Below are 22,398 nucleotides of genomic sequence, written 5' to 3' on the forward strand. Positions count from 1 at the left end.
ACGAGAAGAATGCACAGCAGGCAAGCGGTGAACCCGTTCTCGCTGGCAGCCAGGACATTTTCATCACCCTGGAGCCAGTACCCTCCTAAGGCAGGATCCCCGACCCTGAAGCCGGAGAAGGCACCTCTGGTGAGTGCATATTTGTAACTACAGTACAGGGTTTAAAAGCAATAGTTTTAATGTTTGATTTGCCCTGAAGAATTGGGATGCATTCGCGGCCAGTACAGCTGCTGGAAAAGTCTGTTCACATGTCTGGGGATGGAGCGGAAATCCTCCAGGGACATCTCCATGAAGCTCTCCTGGAGGAACTCTGAAAGCCTTTGCAGAGGGTTTCTGGGAAGGGCTGCCTTATTTCGTCCTCCACGGTAGGACACTTTACCATGCCAAGCCAGTAGCAAGTAGTCTGGAATCATTGCAGCACAAAGCATGGCAGCGAATGGTCCTAGGTTTTGGTCGCATTCAAGCACCATTTGATATATATCTTTCTGTGTTAGCCTTAGTAGAGTGATATCATTCATCGTCACCTGGTTGAAATAGGGGAATTTTTGTAAGGGAACAGTAAAAGGACCCCATTCATGCTGGGTTGTTTCCACTGGCTAAAAGAGATCATCCCAGAGAATAGCCATGTGGAGGGGTGGGAGGAGGGGTGTGCTGCACATCCACCCAAAACCCACAGCCCCTCCTTTTAAATGTGAAACCCAGCTGGCATTGCTTGCTCTGGGATAGGAGGGCATTGCAGTTTGAAAACATTCTCAGATGTTATGAAGGCATAAGAAGCCAACTGCGCATACCAAAAGACTTACCATGGTTGCCTGGAAACCGAATTCTGTTGCCCAGCCATGTGTGTGTGGTGTGTCACCATACCACCAGGTGCTCAATATAAAAGGCAAAATGTGACCTTGTACCTAAAGCACATGTGCTGTCTGCTGTGAATTGCTTGATTCACTGTGAAAGAGACTCCCTTTTGTTCTCAGAAATGTATCATCTCAAATTTTACTCTCCCTTTTTATCTCCCCCCAGGTGAAAATGTTTCTATGCTCCCCCTATCATCTCCATCCCTGAGGTTATCGCAGATTAGAAGGTGAAAAAAACGCACTAGCGATGACATGTTTGCCAAGCTCATGCAGTCCTCCCGCACTGATAGGGCAAAACTTAATGCATGGAGGCATTCAGTGGCAGAGGCCAGGAAACAATTAAGTGAGCGTGAAGAGCAGAGGCAGGATGCGATGCTGAGGCTAGTGGGGGAGCAAACAGACATGATGAAGCATCTGTTGGAGCTTCAGGAAAGCCAACAAGAGCACAGACCCCCGCTGCATCCATTGTATAACTGTCTGCCCTCCTCCCCAAGTTCCAAGTCTGCCTCACCCAGATGCCCAGAATGGGGGAGGGGAGGGGAGGCTCCAAGCATGCAGCCACTCCACTCCAGAGGATGGCCCAAGCAACAGAAGGCTGTCATTCAAACAGCTTGATTGTTAGTGTGACTACAATAAACAATGTGGCCTTGTCTTTCCCTCCTCCCCCATCCCACCCGGGCTACCTTGACCATTATCTCTTTTTTTTTAATTAATAAAGAAAGAATGCATGGTTTCAAAACAATAGTTACTTTATTTCGAAGTGGGGAGGGTGGTTGGCTTACAGGGAATTAAAATCAACAAAGGGGTGGGTTTGCATCAAGGAGAAACACACACAACTGTCACACCATAGCCTGGCCAGTCATTAAACTGGTTTTCAAAGTCTCTCTGATGTGCAGCATGCCTAGCTGTGCTCTTCTAATCACCCTGGTGTCTGGCTGCTCAAAATCGGATGCCAGGCGATTTGCCTCAACTTCCCACCCCGCCATAAATCATCTCCCCGTTATTTTCACAGATATTATTGAGCACACAGCAAGCAGCAATAACAATGGGACTGTTGGTTGCTCTGAGATCTGACCTAGTCAGCGAACAATGCCAGCGAGCTTTTAAACATCCAAAGGCACATTTTACCACCACTCTGCACTTGCTCAGCCTATAGTTGAACTGCTCCTGACTACTGTCCAGGCTGCCTGTGTACGGCTTCATGAGCCATGGGAGGAAGGGGTAGGCTGGGTCCCCAAGGATAACTATTGGCATTTCAACATCCCCAAGGATAATTTTCTGGTCTGGGAAGTAAGTCCCTTCTTGCAGCTGCTCAAACACCCCGGAGTTCCTAAATATGCGAGTGTCATGCACCTTTCCCGGCCATCCCACATTGATGTCGGTGAAATGTCCCTTGTGATCCACCAGTGCTTGCAGCACCATTGAGAAGTACCCCTTGCGGTTTACATACTGGTTGGCAAGGCCACAGTAGTGAGGACGCATTCTGCTGGCCTAATGCGCTTAGTGGGGACATACACAATCGACTGTATAAAATCGATTTCTAAAAATCGACTTCTATAAAATTGACCTAATTTCATAGTGTAGACATACCTAAATCTGTTTTTCATGCTGTTCTATTTTTCATCCTCAGGATTTCATGTCTTTATTCCCCCCCTTTTGGCTATTAAAACATCAAATCACTCCTCATCAGAATGCAACCCTCAAAATGTTAGTTTTCAAGATGAAATGTCAGGCCCAGGATGTTTGAGTAGGTTTCAAAATTAGGTAAAAGTGAGTTTGACCATACTTATATTTTAGAGCTGATTGACTGCTGAGTTCAAAATTCATTTACTGGACTTCTGTGAGATGGATCACTGGCAATGCACATTCCTCTTTCTAAAGTTCTTAGGCAGACAGTTCTCGGGAAATTGAGTTGTTTCACATTCTTTCGGTCTTGGACACACAACTGGAGACTAGTTTCTGAACAATTATTTCTGGACCAACTGTGGATTTAAGCTGTCATTTAAAACAGACAGCTGAGTGACATTAACTGCGACCACTGACCATGAACATCCAATAAAATCTCAAGTTGATGTGGAGTACCAAATCTCTTTTCTTTCTCATAAATCTCAAGTGGCAGAGAGAGGAAGCATTCCTGAGTACAGTAAAACTGACTCCTCCACTTAGTCCCACAGCTGAAAAACAAATCAAGACAGCAAACTTATTCAAATGAACTAATTAAGGCCTGTGAATTCAAAGACTTTTACTTGAACTCTCTTATAACTCATTAACTTTATCTCATATATATCTCATTAACTTTTTTTTTTGGCTGAAGGAAATGTAATTCTTTGTTTGGGGTTTTTTGTTGTTGTTGTTGTTGTTTTAAGTCCAGGGGCATGTCTGACAGCAAAATGTCTTCTATTAAAGAACAGATGGCCTCATTTTTTTGCTTGGAGAGCTCTGAAATAACCACCCAAGATCACATTTTCATTGTGGCTATGGAAAAAGTAGGGTACTGCTTCCCATGAGTAAGGGTGGCAGGATCTGGCCCCCAAGTTGGTAACCACAAACTAGGAAGGGCCTGATTCTATCACCATTACTAAGCTTGAGCAGTATTTTACTTTGCACAGAGCCATTAAAATCACGAGCAGATCTTCAAAGGGTATAAACGGGCCTCTATTGATTTCAATGAAGTGATCTGGCCCAAAGGGACTACATATGGAGTAACATAATACTCAGATAAGTAGAGTTGGCAAAATCTGTTCCTAAATTAGTGAAGTCTGATCAGGATTTTCTTTTCTTATGGAGAAATTTTAACAAAATGGGTAGGAAAATTATCAAGGTTTATATATAAAATGTATGGGTAACATTTATCCTGTGCTAACAGATATACAGATTAACCAGGTTACAAACAAAGTACAGGTAAATCATTAAAGTTTCCCTTTGCCTTGCTTCATCTTTTAAATAACAAAAAAATACTTTTAGGTATTTTGTAATAAACCAGAATGTTCTCCCCTACACAGCCATAATAATTTCAACCAATGCACTTCTTCAATATTTTGTACTGAGGAGAGCAGAAATGGTGTAAAAATTCCCAAACTCTTCACTTCTACCTCCCACTCAAAACGGTCCAGGATATGTTGTAATTCAAAATCAACTGACTGCAAAAGAACAGCCTTCCCAGAACTGTCCTAGCAATGAAACACAGGCCAGGCCATTAGAAGTTAAATGGGTCAGGAGGGGTTTCAGCTTCCATTGAGATTCCTGAAATTTCCAGTTAAGAACTCATAACTTCTGTGGTGGATCAGTTGGTCACCTGAGGCTGAATTCTGTTTTAAGACATGAAGATATTGTGCCAGTAGAAGTGAATCACTTAGCAATATTTAGCTGAATTTGGATAATTTTGCAAGAGTTTTGTTCTGTCTGTTCACGCATCAAAATTCTGAAAAACCTTGTGGGGTGGAGGGTGCAGAAGGTACTGGCTGTGTTGAAAACTCTCCAAAACCCAGAGTGGTGATTGCATTTCTGCACCTGCAATCCATTAATACTTAGTGTACACATGGATAAAATGTCAGCTGAGTTATCCAAAAACATCTGGATGTTATGGTACCTAACAAATCTAATACCCATAGCTAATGAGCCTAAAGATGAGGGGAAACACTATGTGGTTGCTGTTACAGCCTTCATTCAATGAATATAAATAGGTTTCCGTTGATCTTTTGTCCTACTAAAGTGTAATCCAGTTTATTGAACTGGTGAATTCCATTAACCATTTTGACATTACTACTTTATAAATCTAACAGTGTCCTTGTTCTGTTATTCATCCATACACAACTTTATCCAAAATTAAAGGACAAAATCTCACAGTACAGACTGGTTCCAAACCACTGATGGCCGTTCACTTACATGGAAGATTTTCATTAAAGCTTGAAGAGAACTTTTTGTAATCTGTGGGAAGAAATGACTCAAACAACATAGTACATATTCAAAACCACATAACTGATAGAGTTAAAGGCATAACTGAATGAATTAAGTCATTAAATTAATACAGGTTACTAGATTATTCCACACAAAAACATTTAAAAATAATATTAAGTATAAATAGTTACGTTACTGCCATTAAGGAAATGTCAAGTTATTGTTGCAGATATAACCTTAACTCTGCCCTTTGTACATATATGTTATGATACAGTGTTTATCTACCTAAATAACATATATACTATGTATCATTTAATCACTTCCTGACTTGAGTCATAGCCAACCATTTGATATATAATAATATACAAAATTGCATGGCGAAGTGCGTGGATGATCTCAGTTCATGAATGAAGAACAGCTGGCTCAAGCTGAACCCAAACAAGACACTGGTGATCCTAGTGGGCAGATGAAAGTTCTTTGAAGAGTTTGCATCCATGGGGCAATCTCCTTTGTCCCATAGTTGGTCAGTTTGGTCCATATTCCAGGAGTATTCTTGGATTCCTAGCTGATTCTCAGTTCTCACATAGCAGCAATGTCTTCTATCATCATCTTTTACTGGCTAAGATAGTCTGTCCGATCCTGGAGGATGATGATGACCTGGTCTCAGTTATTCATCACCTTTCAGATGGAATACAGTAATGCAATATGTCTGGGCATGAAGCCTTCAACACTTAGGAAACTTTAACTACAGAACATTGCAGCATGTCTCCTCAGCAACACAGGATGGTAAAGGAATGAAGGAAGAAAATCTTAAATAACCCACACCTTACTCAAGCTTTATATATGATCCTTTTCTTTCATGGGCATTATAAATAAATTCTCTCTCATGGGTGAAACAAGACAAGGGGAGATTTGTTCAGTAAAGCTTCTGAAAAGTTAGAGAAGCAAATGTGGAGAGGTTTACAAAAGCTGTTTGATGTGCTTTCATATATATATATATATACAAAGTGGTTTAACATGTTTATTTTATGTACACAGTCCACTCCAGTTCTATGTTTTTGAACTGTACATATTGAGTCCATAGTTGTGGTCAACTTAATACTAAATCTGTTTCCCTCAGTTTCCCTCAGTTTATATGTACTGTTTGCAATGCCGAGAAAAAGTACTTTATGTAGGAAGTGAAGACACTGTGCCTGCCCTTGAAACAGTATAGTGATTAAACTTGAGCTCCATAGCTAAAAAAATATGGAACAATCTGGAAGCAGTGGAATATCTTTTACATTTTCTCCTCTATAAAATGTAAAACCACAAACAGGCCTTTATTAGAGCTTGTTTTGGGGTCAACAGGAGATGACATTGTCTACTATCAATATAATCTGGTCTGGCCTCTGGGACCCCTTCAGTAACTATTGTTTAAATAATGGATGCTTGTTATTCAAAACAAAGAGGAAGGAGCTGGTTGGGTTGGTTTTTTTTGTTTTGTTTTTTTGTGGGGGTGAGGAAGGAGGGAAACATTTATATGGCAAGAAACAATGGTTGGAGCTGTGCAGCCCAGGAAGTAGAGTGGTGCTGATCAAGAGTTGTAGTATTTAAGGCCAGAAGGGACCACTGGATATCACAGGCCACCAACAACACCCAGCACCTGCATGCTAAATTCAGCAACCAAAATAAGACCAAAGTATTACAGCTCACAGGACACTAGACTATTATGTGCCAGAAGCAGAAAATGGGAGGGACAGAGGTGCACCAATACCCAAGGCTCCTACAATGGCAGTAAAACGATTACATGAGAAAAACCCAGATGCTGCAGAGAAAGGCAAAATAAAAAAAAAACAAAAAACACAACCCCAAAACCCAACTTTCTGGCCAACCTGACCAGGAGGAAAATTTCACCCTGACCCCACATATGGTGATTAGCTAGACCCTGAGCATGTAAGCAAGAGCCAGCCAGCCAAGCACCTGAGAGACAGAGAATGCTCAGTGCCAGCTCAGAGCCATCGCCCACCCCACCCAGTGTTCCATCTCCAGTCGTCGCCATTCCTGATACTTCAGAGAAAGCAGATTAAAAAAAAACCCTCCAAGAATACAATGTGGGAAAAAAACACTTTTCAAACCCCTTCTGGTGGCTGGTAGAAACCCTGAGTCATGAGCTTTAGGAACATAAGACATAAACCGGGCTGTTTAGCCCTGTTCCCCACCATCACAAGCAACCCCATCATACAACTGTACTCATAAATTTGACCAGCTTGCTCTTAAAACCAATTAAGTTGTTTGCCTCCAGAACCTCACCTCTCTGATGGTTAGAAAACTTCTAATTTCCAGCCTGAATTTGGCCACTTTATACCCATTTGTTCTTTTGCCAACATTGTCCTTTAACTTAAATAGCTCTTCACCCTCCTAGATATGTACTCCCCTAATGTATGTATAAAGAGCAATCATATCCCATCTCAGTTTTCTTTTTGCTAGACTAAACAAGCCAAGCACTTCCAGTCTCCTCTCATAAGACAGTCCTTTCCCAGATCATCCTAGTGGCTCTTCTCTGCACCTGTTCCAGTTTAAATTAATCTTTCTTGAACATCGGTGACCAGAAATGTACACAGTATTCCTGATGAGGTCTTACTAGTGCTTGGTATAATGACATTAATACTGCTCTCTCATAACTGGAAATGCCTTGACTAATACATCTTAGGATCACATTTACCATTTTCACAGCCGCATCACACTGGTGACTCATAACCATCCTGTGATTGGCCCACGCACCCAGGTCTCTCTCCTCCTCTGTTGCTTTGAACTAATGAGTCCCCAGCTTGTAGCATAAATTCTTCTTATTAGATCCTAAGTGTATGACTGTGCAATTTGTACAATTGAATTTCATCCCATTTCTGCCACTCCAGTCTTCAAGCTCATTCAGATTTTTCTGTATAATGTTCTGTCCTCCTCTGTACTGACCACACCTTCCAACTTCATATCAACAGATTTTATTAGCATGCTCTGACTTTTTGTGCCAAGGTCATTCGTAAAAATACTGGCCCAAAACCAATCCTTGAGAAACTCCACTAGCACCTCCTTTCAGGCTGATAATTCAGCTTTCAGCACAACCCATTGCCTTCTCCCCTTTAGCCAATTCCTTATCCATCTTAAAATGCTTGTACTGATCCCCATCTTCAACAATTTCCCATGTGGCACCATGTCATATACTTTACTGAAGACCAAGTAGATGAGATCTACTGCACTTCCCTTACCTAAAAATCAGTTATTTTCTTAAAGAAGGAAATTAGATTAATCTGGCATGACCTATCTTTGATAAGCCCATATTGCACTACCTCCCCTTTACCTCTATCAATTTCCTTCACAATTTATTCTAAAACCTTGCATTCTGCATTCAAACTCAGGGTACGGCTACATTGCAAAAAAAAGCTGCAGCACTGTGTCTCAGAGCCCTGGTCAATTGACTTGGGCTTGCGGGCTTGGGCTCTGGGGCTCTAACAGCTTTGTAGATATTTCTCCTTGGGCTGGACCTTGGGCTCAGAAACCTTCCCCCATCACCCAGTTTCAGAGCCTGAGCAGGAATGTCTACACTACTGGTTTTAGCTATGCAGTCCAAGCCCCATGAGCCCAAGTCAGTTGACCCGGGCTCTAAGACTCACTGCTGTGAGTCTTTTATTGCAGTGTAGACATATTCTAACAAGTTTGTAGTTACCTGCATCACTTGCTTTCCTTTTTTAAAAAATAGGTACAATGTTAGCTATTCTCTAGTCATAAAGTGCTACCCCTGAAATTGGCAGATTTATTAAAAATCCCTGCTACTGGACTTGCAGTCTCATGTACCACTTCTTTCAGTATTCTGGGATGAAAATTATCTGGTCTCCTGGATTTGTGTGCATTAAACTCTCTACGTTTTTCTTCTACCTCAATTGTAGTCATATCCATCTCTAATTTCTGGTGCTGGCCAGCATGTGTCAGGGCCTACCAGAGGACCTTTTCTTTTGGAAAGGGGTACTTATTTCAATGATGCTACAGTGATTTACTTCAGCTGGAGGTTTGGCCTTATGTGTACAAGTTGCCTTTTTGAGACAATGACATGACTGTTTTTATGTATTCCCTGATTCTGCTTCTCCTTAGGTAGCTATGTGTCTCCTCTTGTTATGTTATGACTCTGAACCAGAGGAAACTCTTTCAGATGATAAGATACTGAATTTTCCCAATCCAAATAAGGCAAACATCTTTCTCACCCTCTTTCTCTCCTTCAAGCTGCAGCAGAAGCTCAGATAAGTGGGGTATGAGAGGACAATCAGGCCTATAGATTGCAGTTGTCTTTTTAAGAACAGGTGTCCACAAGTATTATTAAGAAGTAAGAATATTAAACTACTCTAGAGCAGTGCTTTTTAAAACCTTTCTAAAGTAATAGCTCAGATGTATCTTTATGTCTGTCTTTTCTCCTTTTCAGAATGATCTGTACTATATTTCACACAGTGCATATTTATTTCCTCGTTAGCTTTCACTAGTTTGAAAATAACTGTGGGATATTTCAGAGATGTGATGTCTTCTTTAGATGTTTAAATTATAATAATTACCACATTTCTCATTGCTTGTTACTCTTTGGTCATTTTTTTTATATCTGTGTTGTTTACATGACAGATAAGTTGCTCATAGTACTAAAAAAATACACCTTAAAAGGGATAATATACATCACTTTTTTAGCAGTTCACTCATTGTCAATTACCATTTTGGATGCAACATTCTTGTTAAATTCTGCAATGCAACATACGGATAATTTCTTTCTGTTTTAATTGTATTTACCATCACAATAACCAGTGGCATTCCTGCCAGCTAGTGTTACCACCTGTCCCTTGAAATGTAAGAATTTCCTTTACATTTCTAATGTGACCTAGTTAATTTCTTAGGCCCAGTCTCCACTACACAGTTAGGTTGACAAAAAGCAGCTTATGTCGACCTAATTATGTCAGTGTACATACTACAGCCTTGTCTTGCCGATGCAAGTGCCCTACTACACTGACATAATTCTATCTCCTTGAGAGACATTGGCCTTATGTCGGTGTAGTTAGACGACATAGTGTCTGTGTAGACACTTCATAAGAACGACCATACTGGGCCAGAGCAAATGTCCATCTAGCCCAGTATCCTGTCTTCTGATAGTGGCCAAGGCCAGGTGCCCCAGAGGGAATGAACAGAACAGGTAATCATCAAATGACCATTCCCTATCACCCATTCCCAGCTTCTGGGAAACAGAGGGTAGCAACTCCATCCTGGCTAATAGCCATTGATGGACCTATCCTCCATGAATTTATCTAGTTCTTTTTTGAATCCTGTTATAGTCTTGTTCTTCATAACATCCTCTGGCAAGGAGTTCCACAGGTTGACACTGCATTACTTACATCTGCTTTTGGCTCTCTTGTCAATTTCACGGCTCCATGATGGAGTCAAATTGACAAGAAAGCCAGGCAGCTAGAGCCCAGTTGCCCGTGGCTCCCTGCTCCCAGCTGGGCTTCTGTCTGGAGGTTCTCCACTCCCTGCTCAGGGAGCTGAGAAACCTGGGTGGCTGCCGCCTGCTCCCAGCCATGAAGACAAGGGACCCAGAAACAAATCAAAATAGTAAACAAAATGGTTAAAATAAAATTATCCAAAAGGGAAGAAGAGCAAGTGAGTAGGAAAGGCCAAAACATTCACGGATGGACTGACCTCAAATAGAAATCTTTGTGCTGAGATTTAACAACAGACAATCACAGAAGGTTTCTGGCAGATATACCCAGGGAGAGAATTCCACAGAAATAAGTTCATACATACTTCCTACAGAAAAATGGTGGAAATTTTATTGGCATCCCACAAGTGACAGCCCAGCAGCTTTTAAATATCGAGGCAACAGTGGTCACTAAGAATGTTTTTTTATTACCTGCACTTGGCAAGTTTTATCATCCTTTTCTTTCAGAGGCCAGTTATATTATTGCAATGTGTTTTAGATAGAACTAAACAATAAGTTTTTCCAAAATTATCAGTGATTTTGCTTGCTAAAAATAATATTTTAAATCTTTTTTTTTGTATTTGCATTCGCCATTGCAGTTTTGACCATTTCTAACATGACCATTTATGAAGGGATGTTTATTTTTTTCATTCCAAAGGTAGTTTTGCTACCTTTTTTAATTTTCTGCGAGTAACTTTGCATTTGAGAGCAATGCAAAATTATACATTGTATATTTCTTCCCCTATTGCAATCTCTTCAGCACTGCTTATGTGGCGGTAATTCAATGGACAACAGCCCTGCAGGTGTGTAACAGAATCTCTGTGCAATTTTATTGAGTTAGTTTCCATCAAATTGCAGGCAGTGGTAACATATTAATAAATTTAGCGTTGCAACACCCCTGTGAGGTAGGTTAGTATTAATTTCTCAATATTACAGAGTAGGAAAAAGATGCATCAAGGGAAAAAGCCAAGAATAGGATCCAGGCTTCCTTTCCTGTTACTTGGTAGTGGTCTATATCAGTGGTTTTGAACCTGTGCTGGGATCCGCAATGTATGTCTAAGATTTCCAAAGGAGTCTGCACTTCCATTCCAAATTTTTAGGGCACCAAAAATGAAAAAAGTTTGAAAACCACTGGTCTATATTTGGAGGTGCTCACCTTTCAGACAAATATCAGTAAAAGTACAAAATACAGTAATGTTAATGTATAAATATTGTGACAAAGTTCCTCCTCTGCCTTGGTGGGTCCTGCGCTCATTGGCAGGTTTGCTTGCCTCAGAGGTTCACGGGACCCCCCAGTTTGGCCACTTTCGTGGCTCATATCTGCCATTCACTCAGTTAGCCTCATCACTGGCCAGCATGGGGAAAAGGAAAAAGAACAATCCCCGCAATCTCTGCTGATCCACCTAGTGGATCGGGGAACAGGCCAGAGACCTTCCCCTCTGGTGGAACCCACAGTTCAGGTCAACGCCTCCGGTATCAACTAGGGAGTTGGGGGGATGGAGGGATGGGGGGAACCGAGGCCCATCCTCTACTCCAGGTTCCAGCCCAGGGCCCTGTGGATTGCAGCTGTCTACAGTGGCTCTTGTAACTGCTGTGTGACAGCTACAACTCCCTTGGCTACTTCCCCATGGCCTCCTCCCAATACCTTCTTTATTCTCACCACAGGACCTTCCTCCTGATGTCTGATAATGCTTGTACTTCTCAGTCTTCCAGTAGTACGCCTTCTCGCTCTCAGCTTCTTGTGCCTCTTGCTCCCAGCTCCTCCCATGCACACCACAAATTGAAGTGAGCTTCTTTTTAAACCCAGGTGCCCTGATTAGACTGCCTGTCTTAATTGATTCTGGCAGCTTCTTGATTGGCTGCAAGTGTTCTAATCAGCCTGTCTGCCTTAATTGTTTCCAGAAAGTTCCTGATTGTTCTGGACCCTTCCCTGTTAAGGAGCCGGAATCGTTCTTCACTCGCTCCTGAGCTATTTGCTTTCCTTTCTTTCCTAAAGCCCCCCGGCCCGGATTTTTCACACTTTTCCTTTTGCTTAGTTTCCCCCCCCGCGTTTGGGCCGGACGCTTTGTTTTTTTGGTTTCGTTTTTTCCCGTTTTTTTGAGCTGCGTCAGTGTGCTGGCCGGTCGCCAGCACCCCCCCCCCCCCGGTGCCTGCTTTTGGACTTTGCTCCTTGCTTACTTGAAACCCCCGGAGGAGGGGGGGAGGACTGCCAACCTGCTGTCCGGGGAGGGGAGTGGACCCCCCCAGACCCAGCTGTTTTGTTTTTTGCCTGGACCTTTTCCGAGAGCCTTGGGACAGAGCCAACAGCTGTAGCAGACGCCAGAGGCCGGAGAACTCCCGGGCAGCTATGAATCATCGTGGAGAGAGGCCGTAAGACTGAGGGATTTCTTTTGAATTTCTACCCTCGGGGGGGGGAGTTGACTGCATTTCAGCTGCGCCTGCGGCGGCACAGGGGTGTAGCAGGGAGCTACCCCCAGATCCATCGGTGCCCCCAACCCCCCCACCACTATTACAACTATCACGGCCCCCGCTGCTTCGTCCCTGCTGGCAATCTGCCATCTGCCTTCGGATCCAGCTGTTTGCTTTGGACTTTGCCTTTTGGCCCAGGCATAATAACCAACCAAGCGAGACTCTTTGGACACTTGTGGTGGGTTGTCCTCCCCCCACCCCCCCCCGGATTGTTTACCCCACAGCCTACCCCTACTACCGGACCCCGATTTTTGCCCCCCCCCCCCAGTGTCTCCCTGTCTCTCCCTGCTCACAATGGCAGAGAAGGAGGGACGCAAGGCCCCTCCACCGAAATTGGTTGCCCCTTCCCCATCTACCCTCCTGCCCACCCCTCAAGATTTCCCCACCGCCTCCATTGTTAGAACCCCTGCCACCGCCCCCGCTGGGGCATCGGCAGTGGGAGGCACCGGGGCGATTACTACTGCTGCTCTGGTTCCTGCCCCACTAGATTCTAGGAACCCCCCCCCAGTTAGACGGAAAAATCGAAGCGGGCCAAAAGGGAAGGGCCCCGCTAATGCCGCTGGACCCTCCGTGGCAGAGGCCGCCCCCACCACAGTGGCCTCGTCATCGATCGCGGCACCCCTCCCAGCTGTTCCCTCCACCAGCTCTGCGACCATCCCTCCCCCGGCCCCCAGGACGTATGCCCGGGTGGCGACAGGCCCCCCCTCACCTGCCGCCTCCTCATCTCGCCCTCCCACTGCCTCCGCTGCCATTACTAGTAGTCGGGGCCCTCTTCCCGCCCTGACCAGGAAGCACGGTGTCCGTTGCCTCCTAGTACCCGCCTCGCCCCACGTGGAGGCATACGTGCAGGCGTTGGCGAAAGTGGTAGGACCCATGGCCATTGTGGCGGCCTCCAAGATGTATGGGAAGGTCGTTCTCTTTCTGGCCTCGGAGACTGCCGCCCAGGAGGCGGTGGAGAAGGGCCTAGTGGTGGGGGGGGTGTTTCTCCCCCTAGAACCGCTAGAAGATCTGGGCGTTCGCTTCGTCCTCACCTCCGTTCCTCCCTTTTTACCTAATGTTGCCCTGTTACCTGCTCTTTCTGCCCTGGGGAAGCTTGTTTCTGTTATTAGCCCTCTCCCGTTAGGCTGCAAGGACCCCGCCCTCCGTCACGTCCTATCGTTCCGCCGGCAAGTGCAGATTTTACTGCCGGCGGGGGTGCGTGACGGAGAGGCGCTCGAGGGGTCCTTCCTAGTTCCCTACCAGGGAGCCCGCTATAGGGTCTTTTATTCCACCGGAGAGGCCCGGTGCTACCTCTGCCGCTCGGCAGGGCATGTCCGCAGGGACTGCCCTTTGGCCCGGGGGAGAGGGGCACCTGAGACCCCCGAGACCCGGCGGGATATCGGCCCTGTTGTTGCCGACACCCCTGGCCACCCGGCACCCGACACCACCCCCCCTCCCACCCGATCCACCGCTGCCCCCGTCCGGGCCCAAGAGGCACCCCTCCAACAACGCCCGGGCGACCACGGGAGTCCCACTCTTGCCGTAACCACCTCGGCAGAGCCTATGGAGGGGGGTGTGGCAAAGCTTTTACCGGGTGCAGGAGAGGGCTCGCCCCTAGGAGAACCCCCCGCCCCTAATGCTGCCTTACCGCTACCCCCCCAAACCCCTGAACCTCTGCCTCCGCGCCCCGCTCCGTCCCCTGCTACTCAGCCCCCGGACGATGCCATGGAGGGCTGGACTGTAGTCCAGGGGAAGCGAGGCAAGCGGAGGGCTCGAGCTCCGCTGCATTCATCTGACGCGGAAGCCCCCCGGAAGACCAGGAAGGGAGGTACCGACCCTGAGCCTCCCGCCTCGGCCACGAGTGAGATCCATTCGCTGGTGTCGGGAGGTGAAGATAGACCAGCATTGGAGGGTGGAATCCCCCCTCCGCGGGGGACCCTCCCCTCCGAAGCCCCGGGGGAAGCCCCTTCTAACCAGATACCACCTGAACTCCCAACGAACCCCGACGTGACCGCCGAGGCGGGCCCTAGCGGAGAGGCCCCTGGGGTGGTGGGAGTTGGCCTCTCCTCTGTGTACGCAGAGATTGAAGCCCTGGATTTGACCCCGGTCACCCAGGGAGGGGATGATTTACTGCCGGCCGGCCTCGATTTGGACAATCTCACCCCAGGCCCCCTCTCCCCATGCCCTTTCCCCCTGACTGCCTTTCCGGGTGAGCACCCCACGGAAAGTGGTTTACCGCCTGGGGCCATGGCTGCCACGACCACCCCGGAGCCAGTACCTAGCATTCCTCGGAGCCCCCTCCCTTGCCCCTTCACCCCCGACCCTGCTCGGGAGGCGCCTTCTTTTCGCTGTGCGCCTCCTGAAGCCCAGGGCCTTACCTCTGCCCCTGCCCCCACCCCTATTCCGGTTCAGTCTCCCTCCTCCTGCAAGGTTACCGCCGCCCCTGGGGTTATTTCTTTTCCGCCTTTTGCAGATTCCCCCCAGGGAGCAGTCTTTATGTTTTCTAGTTGCGACTCCCCAGGAGTTGCACCTTTCCCCCTGCCATCCCCGTCCGCCCCAAGGCACGAGATGGAGTTAATAACCCCAGCCTGTCAGACACCCCGTCGGCGGTCCGCACCCTGCCTACCCGCCTTAGCGGACCACGAAGCTGCATCAAAAGCCCCACCAGGGACTGCTCTGGGAGTTGTAACCCTACCCCCCCATGAGCTGCAGCATGCATTACGGGAGTTCTTGAAACGATGCCGTGGTGCCCGCGATAGGGCACAGCTGGCTCTCCAGCAATGGGGGGACTTTGATCGACTCCTTCGGGCCGCGAGAGCCCTTATGAGGGAGGGTAGAGGGCAAGGGAAGGGCGGTGCCGCGGCCTACGAGCGGGCCCGCAGCTTCCGGAAAGAGTTACTTACTCACGGGATGGGACACGGGTTGCTACGCGACCCGCCGGGGGCCATGAGTACCCCCACCCCTGAGAACTCCCCACCCCCCCAGCCCTCCGCATGACACCTCTCATCATTGTAACCCTGAACACCAGGGGCTGTAGGATGGCTCTCCGCAGGTCCCAGGTGCTCTCCTACCTTCGGGAGGGGAGGTACTCTGTGGTTTTCCTGCAGGAGACCCACACGGACCCAACCGCCGAGGATAGGTGGCGGCTGGAATGGGGGGACGGGGTATACTTTAGCCACTGCACGGCTTGGCAAGCTGGAGTGGCGACCCTGTTCTCCCCCACCCTGCGGCCCGAGGTGCTCGGAGTCACTGAGGCCGTGCCGGGCCACTTGTTGCACCTCCGAGTTCGTTTGGAGGGGCTCGTGGTCAATTTTGTTAATATCTATGCCCCGCAAGTGAGCTCACAGCGGCCGCAATTTTACCAGCAGGTGTCCGAATTTCTCGACACCCTGGATTCACACGAGTGCCTGATCCTGGGAGGGGACTTTAACACCACCCTCGAGGAACGGGACCGCTCGGGGGCCGAGCCGAGCCCGGCCGCCGCGACCATTCTTCGAGACATAGTCGACTATCACTCCCTAGTGGACGTCTGGCGTGACCATCACCCAGATGATACTTCCACGTTTACCTTCGTTCGGGTGGAGGCCCGTCGGTCGCACCGCTCTCGGTTAGACCGTATTTATCTATCCCGTCTCCATCTTTCACAGGCCCACTCCTCCACCATTCGGCCGGCCCCTTTTTCCGACCATCATTTGGTTGCCGTCACGGTCTCCCTCCGTGCAGAGGGACCGGGGCCGGCTTACTGGCACTTTAATAACAGCCTGTTGGAGGACGAGAGCTTTGTGATGTCCTTCCGGGAGTTTTGGCTGGCCTGGCGAGAGCAGTGGCGTGCCTTTCCCTCGGTGCGGCGATGGTGGGATTTAGGGAAGGTGCGCGCCAAGCTCTTCTGCCGCAACTACACTCGGGGCACCAGCCGACGGAGAAATGCGGCGATAGAGCAGTTGGAACGGGAGGTCTTAGAGATGGAGAGGCGCCTGGCCGCCAGCCCCGGGGACCCGTCCCTCTGCGGAGCGTGCCGGGAGAAGCGGGAGGAACTTCGAGCCCTCGAGGACCACCGGGCCCGAGGTGCCTTTGTCCGGTCCCGCATCCGCCTCCTTCAGGAGATGGATCGCGGCTCCCGCTTCTTCTACGCCCTGGAGAAAACGAGGGGGGCCAAAAAACACGTCACCTGCCTTCTAGCGGAAGACGGCACCCCCCTCACGGATCCGGAGGAGATGTGTGGGAGGGCCCGTGACTTCTACGCAAACCTTTTCTCCCCGGATCCGACCGATCCTGGCGCTTGCGGGGTGCTCTGGGAGGAACTCCCCACGGTCAGCGTGGGCGACCGAGACCGGCTAGAGCTGCCTCTCACCCTGGCCGAGTTCTCGGAAGCCCTCCGTCGCATGCCCACCAATAAATCTCCGGGCATGGACGGGCTGACCGTGGAGTTTTACCGCGCGTTCTGGGACATCCTTGGCCCAGACCTAGTCACTGTCTGGGCTGAGTCCTTGCAGGGCGGGGTCCTCCCTCTCTCGTGCAGACGAGCGGTGCTCGCCTTGCTGCCGAAGAAGGGGGACCTCCGCGACTTACGAAACTGGCGTCCCCTCTCACTCCTTAGCACGGATTATAAAATCGTAGCGAAAGCAATCTCGCTGCGGCTAGGGTCCGTGATGGCGGACGTGATTCACCCAGACCAGACCTATACTGTCCCGGGTCGCAGCATTTTTGACAACCTCTTTTTAGTCCGAGACCTTTTGGAACTCGGGCGGAGAGACGGTCTGTCGTTCGCCCTCCTGTCTCTCGATCAAGAGAAGGCGTTCGATAGGGTAGATCATGGGTACCTCCTGAGCACCCTGCGAGCGTTTGGATTCGGACCTCAGTTTGTGAGTTTTCTCCGGGTGCTGTACGCCTCCGCGGAGTGTCTGGTTAGGCTCAACTGGACCCTGACCGAACCGGTCAGCTTCGGGCGAGGGGTGCGGCAGGGGTGTCCCCTCTCAGGCCAGCTGTACGCTCTGGCGATCGAGCCTTTCCTCTGTCTCCTCCGCAGGAGGTTGACGGGGTTGGTGCTGCGGGAGCCGGAGCTGCGGCTGGTCCTGTCGGCGTACGCCGATGACGTCCTCCTCGTGGTCCAGGACCCGGGCGACTTGGCGCGAGTGGAGGCATGCCAAGCCATCTTTTCGGCAGCCTCCTCCGCCCGAGTCAACTGGGTCAAGAGCTCTGGCTTGGCGGTGGGGGGCTGGCGGCAGGTAAGCCCCCTCCCACCCGCGCTTCAGACCATCCGGTGGAGTGCCGGCCCTCTGCTCTATCTCGGCGTTTACCTTTCTGCCACGCACCCTTCTCCGCCGGAGAACTGGCAAAATTTGGAAGGCGGTGTGATTGAGCGGATCAGGAAATGGACGAGGCTACTCCGATGTCTCTCCCTTCGGGGGAGAGCACTGGTGCTTAACCAACTAGTCCTGTCCACGCTCTGGTACCGGCTCAACACCCTAGCCCCGGCCCCGGGTTTCCTGTCCCACCTCCGGAGATTGATTCTGGAGTTCTTTTGGTCAGGATTGCACTGGGCCCCTGTTGGAGTTCTCCACTTGCCCCTGAAGGAAGGAGGGCAGGGCCTGAAGTGTCTGTACACTCAGGTCCGCGTTTTCCGCCTCCAGGCCCTGCAGAGGCTCCTTTATAGTGCAGGTAGTTCGCCGTGGAGCATATTGGCGCATGCCTTTTTACGCCGCTTCCATGGGCTCCGCTATGACCGACAGCTCTTTTATCTTTGTCCGAGAGGTTTTCCGCGAGACCTCTCCGGGCTGCCGGATTTCTACCAGGACCTCCTCCGGGCCTGGAAACTGTTTTCAACGACCAGGTCCGTGGCGGCCATCGTGGGGGCAGATCTCCTCACGGAACCCCTGCTACACAACCCCCAACTTTGTGTGCAGGCGGCGGAGTCCCGCACGGTGCGCCAGAGGTTGGTCCTGGCGGGAGTTACGAGGGTCGGGGACCTCCTGGACTACGACCGGGGGGACTGGCTGGATCCCCTGACGCTCGCTCGACGCATGGGGCTCTCCAGCCTTCGCACCCCCCGGCGCGTGCTTCAGGAGGTGGAGGCCGCTCTGACCCCCGCCGCTCGGGCTTATGTTAGCCGAGCCTTGTGCGAGGGCGCGCCCCGCCCATCCCTTACCCCAGGCCCGCCGGACCTTTCCATCGGGCCCCTACTCTGTCGATCCCAACACACCCCTCATCCTTTCACTGCGAGCCGGCTGCATGAACTGCAACCGGTCGGTTTTCAAGTTGCATCACGGAAATATCTATATACACTCACGCTCCATACCCTTCATGCCCGCACCCTGGTGTCCCGCCCCGATACAAAGTGGCGAGATCTCTTACCACCTTTGGAGGGTGAGCAACCTCGGTGGGCCAGCCTGTACTCCACCTTGGTCCCGAGGCCCGTCGGGGACATCAGTTGGCGGCTCCTTCACGGGGCTGTGAGCACGGGCGTGTTTTTGACACGTTTTACCTCCCTTCCGGAGACTTGCCCTTTTTGCAACGTGAGGGAAACCCTGGCGCACGTCTATTTAGAGTGTGCCAGATTGCAGCCTCTTTTTCGGCTCCTCACAAATATTCTTTTGCGCTTTTGGCTTCATTTTTCTCCCCACCTCTTTATCTATACACTCCCCATCCGTGGCCCCACCAAGTCGCGGGATCTCCTGGTTAGCCTCCTCCTAGCCTTGGCTAAAACAGCCATTTATAAGACCAGAGAGCGGAGGTTGGCTCATGAGGCGTCCTGCGATTGTGAGGCCGTTTTCCGACTCTCAGTACATTCACGTATCCGGGCGGAGTTCCTCTGGGCAGCGTCCACCGACTCCCTTGACACCTTCGAGGAGCGGTGGGCGCTGTCCGGGGTTCTCTGCTCGGTGACCCCGTCCGGTTCCCTCCGTCTGACCCTCTGATTGAGGGAAAGAGCGAGAGCCGCCAGTCACAGCCGTTAGTTGCTGTGAATACCATCATTACTGTCTTCTAGGAGGGGTCCTATAATACATGGGTGTACCCCCCTCCCTCCCAACCACCCACCCCGCAGCCGTGCCCATCTTGTCGGGCACTCTCAGGAGAGGGAGGGTCGGTGACCCTGGGCGCGGCACTAGGTAACTCGAGAGGGTGGAAGACCACGAGTGTCGAGGAAGCCCCCCCGCTCTAGGCCACCAGGTAACTCAGGAGGGTGGAAGACCACGAGTGTCGAGGAAGCCCCCCCGCTCTGGGCCTGGGCTAACCTGAACACCTCTCCCTCCTGAAAGCTGTTGTGTTATACCTTTTGATTGCGTTGTTTTGTTGCTAAGTTTTTTTTTTATCCTTTTGTATTCTTTGTAACTGTTACAAATAAATTTCCTTTCTGTTTAAAAAAAAAAAAAAAAAAAAAAAAAAACCTTCCCTGTTATCTTACCCAGGGAAAAGGGACCTACTTAACCTGGGGCTAATATATCTGCCTTCTATCACTCTCCTGTAGCCATCTGCCCTGACTCTGTCACAATATGAACAAAAACCTAAGACTGTACATGTACGTGAGCATGCTTTTAAGCATGTTCAGTACAGTAAGCTTCACTCTTGAATCTCATTTGACATTCTTTATAACCCAATATATTTTATAATGCTTGCAACAATGCTGACTAATGTGACATAAAATCATTGTGTTTGAGTATGCATGGAAGTTTTGAAATATTGATCTTTGGGCTCTACTAACTGATTCTTTTATAAGCACTAAATATCTCAGCCTTCCACAATTTTCAAGCAGCAGCAATGTTGATTCTGCACCCTTCCATTTCACTTTCTTCTTCTTCTTCTTTTTTGCAACACTTGACAACCTTCCCCCAGTTAAGAAAACTGTTGATTTCACAAAACCTTAACTAGATGCAAAATAAATAAATACATACACACAATTAAATAATCATATGTGGGTTTGACAAGTTGGTTTGACAAGCAGCAAGTTGACACCTTTGTTTGTCAGTGACATGTTAATGGGCTGTTCCTGCAAATGAGCATATTGTTCAAATATTAAAAAAAAAATAAAGGAAGAAATATGGAAGATAATTTACTTGTTCCACATAATAGCTAAAAAAAACCTCCTAGGTAATTCTTTTTCCCAGGTCTTCAGAATGTCATGGTGATAACTTCTTGACAAACCTACTGTTGTTACTGACCGGTAAGTGTTAAAAGGCATTTGTGAAAAACATACAGTATTTCTATTCTTCATTGTTATAGTACCCTTTGCATATTTGTTCTCTTATCAAACAGACAGCTTTCCCATGAAGATTTAATTACTTCATTTCTGACCATCAAAAGCTAAAGAAAATGATAATTCATTAGAAGACTTAAATGTGCTCTTAGGTTTATTACGAATAGTCTGAAATGCTGCATAGATAGCAACTATGTCTAAGCAGTTAACGTTCAAGTAAATCCTTGATATTCAAATACTGCCTACAGAATGCTAGAGAAACAAATTGGATTCAATCTAATCTCTGCACACAAGCCTGAGATAAACTTTTACATATACATGTGCTTTTAAAATGATATAGGAAACAGACAAAAATGAGAACAACATTTTGCAGGAAACGATGATACTTGTAGCACTAAGTTCAGTGCTTTCCCTAAATGCAGTTTTACCATGGGGATCAGCATGATAAGGAAAATAGGGAAAGATGCAGAGCAGAAAATGTGAGGCTGTGGGAAATAAGTAAAATTTATGCTTTCCCCCATACTAATGTGTTGAATAAGTAAACCACAGAACAACAGGCAAACCATTCTCGTTTTAGTAAAGATAATAAAACATACAAAACATGAAAAAGTTTTGGTTAAATATTGATGTAGTTTTTATATTTGGATGTAAATGATTGATCAAATTCTGCTTCTTTGAACTGCCTCTCTATTTGGAATAAAGTAAACCAGCTTTTAGAGTCTGAGAGACAATCCTTTGGTTTGACCCAGTACAGGATTGGAGGACAGGGCAAAATGGCTTTTAGTCCATCTATATAGCTCCCTTATCCAGCGGTCAGTCCCTGGAATAATTTAGAGCAGCTTCAGGGCTGCTCTAAGTCTCACCTCCATGCCCATGGCCCAAAGAGTAGCTGAGATAGCAGTGGTACTCTGACCATTTTTCTTCCCCTTAATCTGGGGGCTAGAAGGGGTCAAAATGGAGACATCATGACAGCTCTACACCATCTGAGGATTCCCCTTATGGTGAGAGAATGCCTCGGCAATTGGTTAAACTAACTTTATTGTATCAGTTTAAGTCATCTATTGAGAATGCTCTACAAAAGGGACTATGCAAACAAAATCTCTCTCCATAATAAATACCACTCTACTGGGTATAAGTGTCAATTCTTTCAGGAAATTAATCAGAATATGGAACACTGAAAAAGACAGAGAATGAACAAAAAATACTTAGACTGGGGCTGTCCATAAATTATGGAACACATTTGTGAATGATTTTCAAGACCCACCCATCTTTTATAACACTTTGTAACACTGAAACAAACACAGTTTTAAAAGCTCATCTACCCTCTAATGCATTACCTAATTTTTGACAGCTCTTATGAAGATGTATTAATTAAAAATGTTTTTCTTCATGATATCCTGTGTTTCATTATTGTAAAATACTATAACATACAAAAAACTCTGCCAAAAGAAAATTATTCAGGTTGTAAAGTTAAGCACTCAAAAATTAGAAAATGCCAGAATTACAGTTGACTTGTGTGTATGGATTAT

General features: G+C 47.9%; 1 long non-coding RNA gene across 1 annotated transcript; it reads right to left on the reverse strand.

Moving 5' to 3' along the window:
• Positions 1–1,585: 1,585 nt before the first annotated feature.
• LOC311519407 lies at positions 1,586–12,331 on the reverse strand. The gene is made up of 2 exons (XR_014711267.1): positions 11,876–12,331; positions 1,586–3,028 (listed from the first exon to the last, which is right to left on the reverse strand). It is a non-coding gene; the product is annotated as an uncharacterized lncRNA (long non-coding RNA).
• Between the last annotated feature and the right edge of the window lie 10,067 nt (positions 12,332–22,398).

The sequence above is a fragment of the Lepidochelys olivacea genome (assembly GCF_965140295.1).
Source record: "Lepidochelys olivacea isolate rLepOli2 genome assembly, chromosome: 1".
NCBI lineage: Eukaryota > Metazoa > Chordata > Testudines > Cheloniidae > Lepidochelys > Lepidochelys olivacea.